We start from the raw sequence: 13107 nt of genomic DNA on the forward strand, positions 1-13107 counted from the left end.
TAGGAGAAAAAAACCAGAAAAGCACACAGAGATTTACATGGAAAGATATTCCTTAAATTATAACAGCAAAAATTACACATAGAAGCATTCAATAATTGGACATTTAGCGGGGCACCTATATGATTGAAAACTAAGCATCTATAAAACATCATATTCTTGTGGACTATTTTAAAATATGGGGAATTGCTACCAATATTTTGTTTAGTGATTAAAGCAGGTTGAAAATGATATGTACATATGATCTTCATTTTGTATATAAATATATATTTTTATGCATAGTTTGCATGTATTCAGAGAAGGGGGACTAATTATATTAATAGTAATTATCTCTGGGTTATAGGATTATGGGTAATTTTTATAGTCATCTTTAGATTTTCCCCAATTTACTACAATAAATGTGTGAATTTTTATAATAAAGGGGAAAGATGGCATTTTAACAAGATATTTTAATAAGTGCTATAAAAGTGGTGAGAGTACAGAAAAGAAAGTCTAGGAAAAGAGACAATAAAAAAGAGTACATGTGCCAATGTATATCAACGGAGGATCAAACCAAACAAACTCAGTATGTACTACGTAAAGATTACAGTATTATTTGTATGTTAATAGGTACAGAATTTCTTATACAAGATGGACTCCTGGAAAATTTTCTTCACTACACCAGAAGATGGTCACATGTCCCTGGATGCGTCAGTCATTCTCTTTGCCGCAGTGCTCTGTTCAACGCCCCCCTCCCTCCTATGCCTGCATCATGCTCCCCCCTTTTCCTCCTGCAAAACATGCCACCAGCAGACATTTTCAGCTTGAAAAAATGGCCCATTTTGTCAACTTTCTTTAAAGCTATTTCATTCTTATTTTTCCTCCCTGATTGCTATTTTGGCATCTAACTCAAAAAATCTACTTATCTATCTTTTTTCTCCTTTTCTTCCTGTTGAAGTCAAAGCAATCTGAATTTCAAAGAAATTTTTAAAAAAAACGGACTTCAGCTTTTTTTTCTTTTTTCTTGCAGAAACTTATCTACAAAAGCAATTTCCAGGTAAAAGGACACACAAAAGCTTAAACATTTTCAGGCACAATTCAGAAACAAATATAAAAGCTTTGTTGATAGGAATCTGCTATCTTTTCCACATCCCTTTCCAAGGAAGGCAGCACTGATAATATTCTGTCTTTACTGTAAAAATTGATGTCCACAAATACAAATGAATTATTTTCAAAATAAAGGCACAGTCACATAGTTATATTTCTCTTTCATGATTTTTCATCCTAAAACCAAATTTAAATCTTTCCCATTAATTGCTCTCACGTGAAGCAATTAATCTGAACATTACAGCTGCCCTCCTCATTTTCTCTCCTGTACAGACATCCAGTCACATGATTTTCTTAATTAAGAAAAAAATGAGGCATGGTATTCTTTTCCCCATTGCAAAACAACATTTTTCTCATGCTCTCTCCATACTGTGAAAGGAAATCAGATCTGAGAACATCATGAATTGTCACCAGTTCATCACATCTAATGCAAACATCGTAAAGCTGAGATACCATTCCGAACACCATTTCTCATTTCAGTAATATCTTCATCAGGTCCCCTTTGGGGAATTATCTTAACCAGAATCACAAGAGGGAAGTTTCTATATTTCCTTCTAGGAACTCATTCACCGTTTAAGAAATGAGCTTTAAACTAGAAAAGTGACCGTGGAAGATTTAGAATTGAATTAAGCCATTTTCTCAATGCCGCTGATTACAATCACAAATTCCTACACAGTTCTGCATTATTGTGTTCCATCAAAACACGTCGCTTGCTTTAAAAAGCGTATTTCGGATATCTATGTTACAAAAGATTTCTCAGCTACTTACCCGCTGCCGGCGCTCTGCCTCTCCACCAGCTCTGAGGCTGTCGCACTGAAGGGGTGGGGGCCAGAGCCGCAGCAGCCACTTGAAAATGAGCTGTGCTCTGAAGAAGGGATTAGCTTTAGGGAAAGAAAAAATGCTTTGGGATTATGCTCAAAATTCCTCCCAAAATATAAAATCATATTAAACATTACATGCTAAAAAGTACATGCTCAACAAAGGACAGAATTTAACAGCAAAACCTCTGATCTAAAACACACTTAAAATGCCTTGATTTCCAGTGGAACCCCTACAAAGCCATGGGCTTTTGGCTCTCCCGTCTCCTAGCAACAGTCTCATTAATATTTTTCTCTGCAGTGGTCCTACTAGGCATCAGAGAACATTCACAAGGTCTAGTCTCTGGTAGGGAGCATTACCATTTTGTTGTTCAAGATGCGTTTTCCCCAGTTAAGTAACAAAGGCGAGTCAGGCATTCAGTAACAGGTTCTCCCAGGGAAGATTTCAGATTCAAAGGACATTCCATTCACATGACAGAGATTGTTCTTGTCCTTTCCTTGGTGCAACGCTGTCACTAGACCCCTGACCTAAAGATGGGCCTCAGCAGAAGATGCCTAACCCCTTCTGCAATTGCCCTAAACCAGTATTGTTCTCCACTGTGCCCAGAGACAAAAATTAATACACAGAATTCATTTGTATCTTTAGCCCTGTCATCATGATCCCCACCCATCAATCAGCGTGCTTACTGGAGGTACATGTCATAAAAATAGTGGATGAAATATAACCAGATCAAAAACAACCCATTTACTTATTATTATTAACAAGGAAAATATTAACTACATGTTGAGAAAATGACAGCAGGTTACTATACAGTATATATAATATGATCACTTTGCTGTCTTATGTAGATAGGAATAAATATACATAAAGAAATCTGAAAGGATATATACCAAAATGTTGAGTAATTACGTCTGGATTTCTATGGATGGTAGAATTTGAGGGGTGTTTAGGTCATTTTTCTTTTTGATTACCTATTTAATAACTTTTCTACAATTAACATTGTAGTTGTTGGGTTATTAAAAGAAAGCCATGCACAACAATGTGAACGTACTTAATGCCACTGAACTGTACACTTAGGATAGTTAAAATGATGCATGTTATGTCATGTATATTTTACTACAATAAAAAAGAGAGAGAGAACCATTCATTCACCCCTCAAACATGTATTGAGTCTCACCACTTTCAAAATCCTGGGCTGGGGGTAGCGATTATAAAAATGAATAAACACAGTCCATTCCCCTTCTAAAAGCTCATAATCTAACAAACAACTACCCCCAAAACTTTTATATGGGTTTTTATTATACATGACATGTAGAATTGCTGCATTTAGAAATAGAAACACTTTGTTTATCTTTTTAAAAATTTCATCTATTTTGGGTAACATTTATAATTAGGGATGTTACACTGTCTGCCTAAAAATATTAGGACACCCAGTGAGTGGAAGAAGTAAATAACTATACATTAAATATTTAAATATATAAATATATATGTGCATTTACATAGTTATAGAATTATTATATTAATATTTTTTAAAGGAGGGGTAGGGAAACTGTTCTAGATTAAAGAAGATTAAAGAAATATGACCCAAAAAGAGAAATATGACAACCAAATGCAATGTGTGATCTTTGATTGGATCCTGGATAGAAAATAAAATAGCTATCAGAGACATTTTGGGAACACCTGGGACATTTGAATATAGGTTAGATATTAGATAATATTAGATCAATATAGTAGCTTGGTATGATAATGTGGTATGATGGACTTGCTCTCATGAGACACGTGTTGAAGTATTGAGAGGTGAAGTTCCATAATGTCTAAAATTACTCTGAAATGCTTTAGCAAAAAATCGTAGAGAGGATATATAAAGCAAATGTAGCAATATGTTAATAATTGGTAAATCTAGGTTAAGTACATGCGGGTGTTTGTTGTTTTTTGCTCTAAAATCCAGAAAATAAAGAATAAAATACTTTAACAAAAATAATTATTGCACGATAATTATATTTAAAGTTAAAATGTACATACATTTTAGAATTAATGAGAATTAAGTTTGTAGTCCCTCCATGCCGACCAATTGAATGATGAATACTTGTCACACGCCATCTAGTGGTAAGATCCTGATTTACCAAGACTGAAGGATTTCTAAAGCAGCGGTCCCCAACCTTTTTTGGCACCAGGAACCAGTTTCGTGGAAGACAATTTTTCCACGGACCGGGGAGGGGCGGGGGGGGGGAATGGTTTCCGGATGATTCAAGCGCATTACATTTATTGTGCACTTTATTTCTATTATTATTACATTGTAATATATAATGAAATAATTAATACAACTCACCATAATGCAGAATCAGTGGGAGCCCTGAGCTTGTTTTCACTCGCCACTCACTGATAGGGTTTTGATATGAGTCTGCAAGCGATGGATTTATTATGGTCTCTGCGCAGTCACACCTCTCTGCTAATGATAATCTGTATTTGCAGCCGCGCCCCAGCACTAGCAACACTGCCTGAGCGCCACCTCAGATCATCAGGCATTAGATTCTCATTAGGAGCACGCAGCCTAGATCCCTCGCATGCGCAGTTCACAGTAGGGTTCGCGCTCCTATGAGAATCTAACGCCGCCAATGATCTGACAGGAGGTGGAGCTCAGGTGGTAACGCAAGCAATGGGGAGCGGCTGTAAATACAGATGGAGCTTCGCTCCCTCGCTGCTCACCTCCTGCTGTGTGGCCCGGTTCCTAACAGGCCACAGACTGGTACTGGTCCGTGGCCTGGGGGTTGGGGACCCCTGTTCTAAAGAACACAATTTGAAAATTGACCCATTAAATATTACTACAATTTTATTGTAATAAATAAGTAAAAGTATTTTTATTACTGTGTATCAATATAGTTAAAAGTCTCCATTAATTTTCAGAATTTGTTCTTGGTTATAGGGGAACACCTCTGCTCAGGTGTCCTAACAACCTGGCACCTCTCCACACAGGTCCCACAGGCAAGACTCAATCAACTGCGAGCTGACCTAACTGGGTGAATGCCCTGTGATCCCCCCGGAACGTGGCAAGGCAAGCAGCCTTGTGAGGACTGCTTCTCACCTCCTCCCTCCTGCCAGGAGGCAGTTTCTCATCCACCTCCCTCATTCTAGTGAGGCGTGGGGCTTTCCGTCTTGCTTCCTCCCGTAGGGTACAACTTCAGGCTATGAAACAAACTAGATGTAATATGGAAACAGCTCCTCCATGATGGAGTGACTCACTGCTCATGTCATCTGTCACCTTGTCCCTCTGGTTCATCATCTTCTTGTGGGACTAGGGATATGGGTAGCTGACACCATGCTGATCTGATCTCGCTTTGGCTGTCCTTGTATGTAATAAACTGCGTGCATCCATTTGGCTCATTGACTTCTTACCTAGTGAATATACGGCAGACTAGCAAGCCAAACTTAGCAGCTCTTGTGACTTAGAGACTACCTCAATGCTCGGCAAAATGTATCTACAAATGTGTGTGTGTGTGTGTGTGTGTGTGCGCGCACATACTTCATACGTTCTGTGGAACACTGGAAGCTTTGTTTTTGAAACTGGAAACAAGATGAGTGATATCTGCTTTCACAACTTATATTCAAAGCTCAGCCGGGGCAGGGATGGGGTGGAGGGTGGGTCCCAGTGTAGTAAAATTACACAAAGAGGTAAAAGGAATGAAGAGTAGTTATGAAAAGATTAACATAGGCACCCAAGTAATCACTTAGTCATAAATAAAAGAATAACGAGTCACGGAGAGAAAACTATATGCCTTCACTGTGAATCCAACACATTGCTTCAGGCCAAGTAAGTAGAGGTGCTCCTGAGCGGCCGCCCCCTCTTCTCTCCCAGGCATCCCAGTGCAGTGGCTCCTGATCTGACCTGCCTGCTTGGTCACCTAATGGAAACTTCCAGTCCCACTCAGGAGCCAACATAAAGGGATTCCTAAGGAGCATCAAAAAGCACCTGCAATTACTGCAATGCATTAAATACATAAAAATCAGAATTAACTCCCCCACCAAAGTCTTGGTCACCTTTGGTAGTCACTAGGGTAACAACACCACATTCTGAAAATTGATAAGTAAAGGAAACTATGCATTTACCTTAACTCTCCTGCACAGGCTGTATTTCAGCATAAGCAAGTAGCTAATGAGTGAAAGCACTTTTTTAGAAAAAGTTTCGAGCTGATACATGCAGAAGAAATGAGAGAATTCGAAAAACATCACCATTTTGCAATCCTCAACGAAACAGTGCATCTAGGCAACAATCTTCAATGGCTGCACAAACCACCCAGTGGATGATTGATGAGGAATTTCTTTTTAAACAACAAAAATAACTTCCCAGGCCCAGCTTCCCCAATATCTTTTATAATGCTAGTACAATTTGTGATATCAACTCTGGTAAAGGATAGCAGGAGAAGTGAAAATTACCATTTTATGTTCTAGAGTGAGTGTTACCACTTCCAGATAATATATAAATATTTTCATTGGATAGTTCGGGGAAGAATATTTATACCAAAGGACAGACTCTATTTTAGGCCTGACCTAAATTATTCCCTGATTAAAATGCAACCCGGTTTACATAAAATATTGGAAATGAAATAAACTGTTTAGGAAGAGTCCTCGAAGATACTAATCTAAGACTCTGGATTCTTTTTTTGTTATTGGAGTATAGTTGATTTACAATGTTGTATTACTTTCTGCTATACAGCACAGTGAATCAGTTATACACATACATACATCCACTCTTTTTCAGACTCTTTTCCCATATAGGTCATTACAGAGTATCGAGTAGAGTCCCCTGTGCTCTACAGTAGGTAGGTCTCTGGATTCTTAAGGCAGGTCATCAACAGTACTGTTTGCATGAGACCCTGGGTCCCCATCTGGGAAAAGGAGAACAGCACTGCCGAGCCACAGCAGGCATTACACCTGACCTGCTCCTCATACAACCGAAATCTCAAAACTTTTCACCATTCTGGCTATCCTCTGGAGATTCTCTAGCGTGTCTTTCAGAGAGTAGTGCTACAAACTCATTAAAATAGTCCAGATTTTAGCTGAAGAACACAGAGAAAACTAGTGTTGTTACTTCTTTTTTTTTTTTTTAATTTTAGATGCAACAACAGAGCCACGCTCACCACTCGAACAGCAAGGTGAGATACCCAGGACCTATCTCAGTGGGAGAAGAAGAAACAGTCTCTGGCAGAAGGACTGGCAGAATTGGAATCACACTACACTAAGACTGTATCCTGAGCTGCTGATGTTTCCATGCCTGATACTGCTATGAAAAAGAACTAATTTCTTTTAAATCAGGAGATAAAAGAGAAAATGATGGTGTTTGCAACCTAATGCCCCAAAAATCTGAGAATATAATGCATTTAACTACTTTTACTTGCATAAAAAGAAAGTCAATAGAATTTTCCAGCCTTTTGCATCTATCGGAACACAGCCGCTAGCAGGGACTGTACCAGGGTCAGTTCAGCATAAATAAAACCACAGAAGTTCACCTAAGAAGCCTGACTTTTCTGCTGAGAACGTGAACGAAAGTGCAATTTCCATCTGAATTCAAAAGCTTTTGTTATAATGAGAAAAAAGGCCCAGAATTTGAGCTGATCTTTAACACAACAAGAAGCATTAATGACTCAAAACTAGGGAGAAAGCTAGAGAGCACAAATGAGCAAAGGAGGATTAGCACCGGTGATGAACATGAGATGGCTCTCTTTAGTCTGCCCTGCTCCACATTAAACATGGAAGTCTCATGACCTGCTCCTCATACAATTGAAATCTCAAAACTTTTCACCATTCTGACTACCCTCCTCTGGAGACTCTCTAGCGTGTCTTTCATTGAGTAGTGCTACAAACTCATTAAAATAGTCCAGATTTTAGCTGAAGAACACAGAGAAAACTAGTGTTGTTCCTTCTTTTTTTTAATTAATTAATTTATTTATTTTATTCTTGGCTGCATCGGGTCTTAGTTGTGGCACACAGGATCTTCGTTGAGGCACGTGGGATCTTTCATTGTGGCGTGCAGGCTTCTCTCTAGTTGTGACGTGCGGGTTTTCTCTCTCTAGTTGCGGCGCACGGGCTCCAGAGTGCGTGGGCTCTGTAGTTTGCAGCATGCAAGCTCTCTAGTTGAGGCCCCTGAGCTCAGTAGTTGTGGCGCGTGGGCTTATTTGCCCCACGGCATGTGGGATCTTAGTTCCCTGACCAGGGATCGAACCCGTGTCCCCTGCATTGTAAGGCGGATTCTTTACCACTGGACCACCAGGGAAGTCCCTAGTGTTGTGACTTTTGCTGATCAAAAGTACTTGTGGACTCTATATAGCCAAGCAGGGGGGAAGGGGAGAAAGCCAAGCATTGTCCTAGGTGCTTTGGTACAACAGCAAATAAGACAGACATGGCCCACGCCTTAAAAAATATTACAAGTTTAAGAGGGAAAACAGATCAATATAAGGGATCAAACAAATAATAAGAATGTAAGAAAATGAGTGCTACAAAGAAATTAAAACAGAGTTATATGCTAGAGCATCTTGGGTAGTGAGGAAAGGCCACTGTGAGACAGTGACATTTGACGTAAGGTCTGACTGATGAGGAGTAAACCAAGAAACTATAGGCAGAAGTGCTTCCTGGGCTGACAGATCAACTAATATAAATGTCCCAAGACTGAATGAGCCTGACATGCCCAGAGACAAAGAGATGGAAAAGGGTAGGAGGTGAGGCCAAAAAGGTTGACGAGGGTCAGATTACACAGGGACCTATTGGAAATGGTAATATGTGATAGCTAATTGCAATGGAAAGCTTTTGCAGGGACTTAAGCAGGGAAATGACATGATATGATTTATCCTTTTAAATTTTAATTTTGGCTACTGTGTTGAGAACAGGCTGTATTTTGGCAAGTTTTGAAAGCGGGGAGGTTTGTGAAAAGTATCTTGTAGAAGTCCAGGCAAAAGATGTCGATGGCTCAATTCAGATGAAAGCAGAGTAGATGGTAGAAAGGTTTAAGATTCAGGACAAATTTTGGAAGTAGAGTCAACAGGATATTATTGCTGCTATAAAAGAAGAATAAAATCCAGGTAAGGGGAAAACGTAATTTGGATGACTGTTAGTTGTTGAAATAAGTAACTGGGTGGATGGACGGTGGTGCCAGGTAAGTGATGGAGAGATAGGAGGAGGACTAGATTCTGGAGTGAGGCTAAGCCTGTTTGTGGGAGGTTGTAGCCCAATTGAAAAGTGTAACGGAAAGGAACATGCGTAAAGTTATGAAAGAGAATCAACCCTAAAGGGAACCCTTTCTGAGAAATAAAAGAAGCACTTTGAAAGACAGAATGGATAAGCTGTAGAGATCAGCTGAAAGATCGTTGTAAGAATTTCCTCATCAGTCACACAAGGGGGCCAGACCATGTCAACAGTTTCGTTAACTGCCTATGCATCAAAATCACCAGGAAAAATATTTTTAAATGCAGATATGCAGTACCTCCCTAATACAGAATTAGTAGCTCTCGGGGGTTGACACCTAAAAATCTGTATTTTTTTTGTGTGTGGTACGCAGGCCTCTCACTGTCGTGGCCTCTCCCGCTGCGGAGCACAGGCTCCGGACGCACAGGCTCAGCGGCCATGGCTCACGGGCCCAGCCGCTCCGCGGCATGTGGGATCTTCCCGAACCGGGGCACGAACCCGTGTCCCCTGCATCGGCAGGGGGACTCTCAACCACTGCGCCACCAGGGAAGCCCTAAAAATATGTATTTTTAAAGTTCCCTAAGGGATTAAGATGTATTGGCAGGTTTAGAGATCACTGGACTAGAAGATTCTCAACATACTCTTACCTGAAATTAGCTGTTTAATATATCACCAATACAGGATTAATTACTTTATCTCAAGCCTAATTGTTTACTAAGGATTTACTTCTAACTCCAGAGGGATTATGAAATGAAGGGATAGCATTTAAATGGCCCTCTAACCTATACTTCTCTCTACACCTCAGTCAACATCATTAATAAAGGAGCCATATCCTTGTGGGTGGGTAGGGGTAGCCAGCTGGGCTGGGTACATGGCATATTAAAGCCAAGGGAAGGACCAAGTCTCAGGGGTGCTAGATGTCCACTAGACCTTAGGGGAATTCAGAGAAACTGAGTGTGTCGTTTAGTTAGCTTTATGTGTCAACTTGGCCAGGCTACAGTACACAGTTATCTAATCAAACACTACTGGAGGTGCTACTGGGCAGGTATTTTGTAGATGATATTAACATCTACAATCAGTTCATTTTAAGTAAAGGAGATTATCCTCAATAATGTGGGTGGGCTTCATTAGCTGAAAGGCCTTAAAAGAAAAACTGAGGTTTTTCTGAAGAAGGAGGAAATCTGCCTGTAGACTGCAGTATCAGCTCCTGCCCAAGAGTTTCTAGCCTGCCAGCACGCCCTACAGATTGCAGACTTGCCTAGCCAGTCTCCACGACTGTGTAAGCCAATTCCTTGATAGGTAGATAGAAGGATAGATAGATAGATGATAGAAAGATAGATAGATAGATAGATGATAGATAGGTAGATACAGATGTCATAGGAGATATATATATTTGTGAAAACTCATATATATACATATATATATCAAAGATACATATATGTATATGATATATGTGATATTTATATCTCCTACTGGTTCTGCTTCTCTGATAGAATCCTGACTTATACATTGATTAAAGCGTCAGTGCCTACAAGAGATTGACTGTCCAAAACTAAGTCAAAAGAGAGCAAACATCAGGGTCTGTCCAGGGCCAAAGACAAACCAATATGGAAGGAGTGAGTCAGATGAAATTCTGAGAATTCAGGGTAGAGACAGAGTGGGGCAATCACAGAATGATGGGGGAAAGACAAGAATGGGGTCTTATAGGAATAAAGTAAAAACCTGCCATAATCAACTGCCTAGGGATATCAGGTGACCACTAGACAGGTTTTGCGATTATCCAATTTGTCTCCATTAAGGAAACTCTGGGAGGCAGCCACTCTGGGGTTTAGGTCTCTGAATAGTATCCCAGAGGCTAGAGGTGTACTGAGTTGCTGGCTTACTATGCATGTAGATATTGTCATATATAACAGCAAGAGCTGAGATTTCTGGTGTCAGACACTACTGTGAACTTTACACTGATGATCTTACTTAACCATCACAATAACTCTGTGAAAGAGGTGATATTTTTACCCCCATTTTACAGATGAGGAAACTGAGCTTCAGAGAGCAAGTAGTTTGCTCTAGATCAACAACTAGCAAGTGAGAGAACGGGATGGAGTCCAGGCATTTTGATCACCGAATCCCTCCTCTTTACATTCTGCTGCCTCCTCTATTTGATTTGTGTGATTTTGTGTCACCCTGAATTGTCATTGATATCTTGTCTGCCTTCTGTTACTAAACTACAATCTCCCTGAGGGCAGAGATCTGGTCTCATTCACCCCTATGTCCACACTCCCAGCAGGAACCCTAAGCAGCCCTCTAGGTCCACCCCTTCATTCTCTCAGTCACCCCATTGGCTGGTTTGATTCTATGAAGTAATACCAATATGGTGATGTGCGTGACCTCATATTACTGGCTCCACTTTGGAATTCTCAAGGAAGCAGAGTATCTTAGTTCAAAGGATAGAGAAAAGACAGATAATTGGACTAAAGTTAAACTTTGCCTTTTTTCCATATGACAAAAAGAGTAGAAGTATTTAAATAATGGACAAAATTCCAAAGTTCTTTTATCCTTTTATTTTTGTATTTTTAGTGGAATGTCACCTTCATTCGCACATGGCTTACTCCAGTGAGTAAACGTTAACTGGACGACTGATAGGCTTAAAAAGTAACATTAGCCACTGGGGAAGTAAAACTGTATCCAAGAGTAACTATTTTCCACTGTTAGAAGTTTTCAGGACAGTAAATATTCAAAAATATTTTTGCAGCACCCATAAAATTCAATGGATCACCAGCCAGACCAAATGAAAACACTGGAGGTCATCAGGATAGTGGATATCCGTCAAATACTCAGGTAAATGAATACGATATTCACCTTCAGTGAGAGTATAATTATTTCAAAAGAAAATATAGACTAGGTCTTCTTTCACATACTATATGATTCTGTCTTTGCCTGTATATTGGTTATCAGCACTGTCCATAAAATACAATAAATTAGATGAGCATTTGCTCATAAATTAAATACTATAATCTTCCATGTCTTTAAAATTCTCTTTAGGAATTGCTGCTTTCTTTGCCTTCACTTTTCTTGCTTGGCACACACAAAATCCTCCTTCCTAAACAGATAATATGAACATGGCTGTATGACTTTAACTGTAATTTGATGCACGTGTTTTGGTGGTAAAGACTATTAGTCCAGACACATATAATTTGCAAGTGTACAGCTTTCTTTAAAGTTACTTGTCTTTTACTGTGCTTTGGTTTTTATTGTTCGAATGCTAGTGGGAATTCTGTTTATCTCAAAAGACAGGAATCAACACCTGAAACTCTACAGTCAGAAAGTGAATAGTTGTTGGAGACATGCGGTATGCAAAAACGATTAAATTTCTTACAAAGTGAATAATATCTATATAATATAATACTTTATAACATAGTATATATTTATATAATTATATATAAATATATAATATATAATGTAATTTCATTTGTCTTAGTCCCTCCCTGGCACTGACTTTCTTATCTTCTGATGAGGTTTCCTAACCTGTACTACAACAAGGCAGACCAGAAACCAAATGGAATCTATTCTTTTTTTTTTAAATTAAAGCATAGTTGATTTACAATAGTGTATGAGCTTCAAGTGTACAGTATAGTGATTCAGTTTTTTGAAGATTATATTCCATTATATGTTATTACAAGATTAAAAATATGGAATGCTTCAAAAGTTTGCATATCATCCTTGGGCAGGGGCCATGCTAATTTCTGTATCAAAATGGAATCTATTCTTCATGTTCCATATTAACGAGTGCAAACATTCGATGTGAATAGTTCCTCATAATTCTGTAAATACAGTAAATTATTCTGCTGGACGTGGAGTATACTACATTAATTTTATTAACATTTAGCATTTTAGCTATAGAAAAACCACATTTTAGGCTCCTTGTATAATTCCAAGTTATTTTCTTATCTCCCTAAACCTATCTCTACTCAGTCGCTTCCCTCTGATCTCCTTCTACAGCCTTATAACTGGGAGCCCTACCTCCAGTCCTTCCAT

General features: G+C 39.1%; 1 non-coding gene across 1 annotated transcript; it reads right to left on the bottom strand.

The window, feature by feature from the left end:
• Nucleotides 1-12755: 12755 nt before the first annotated feature.
• Nucleotides 12756-12858, bottom strand: LOC132419060 (U6 spliceosomal RNA). The gene has a single exon (XR_009518077.1). It is a non-coding gene; the product is annotated as a U6 spliceosomal RNA (small nuclear RNA).
• Nucleotides 12859-13107: the final 249 nt, after the last annotated feature.

Source organism: Delphinus delphis, chromosome X (assembly GCF_949987515.2).
Source record: "Delphinus delphis chromosome X, mDelDel1.2, whole genome shotgun sequence".
NCBI classification, from domain to species: Eukaryota; Metazoa; Chordata; class Mammalia; order Artiodactyla; family Delphinidae; genus Delphinus; species Delphinus delphis.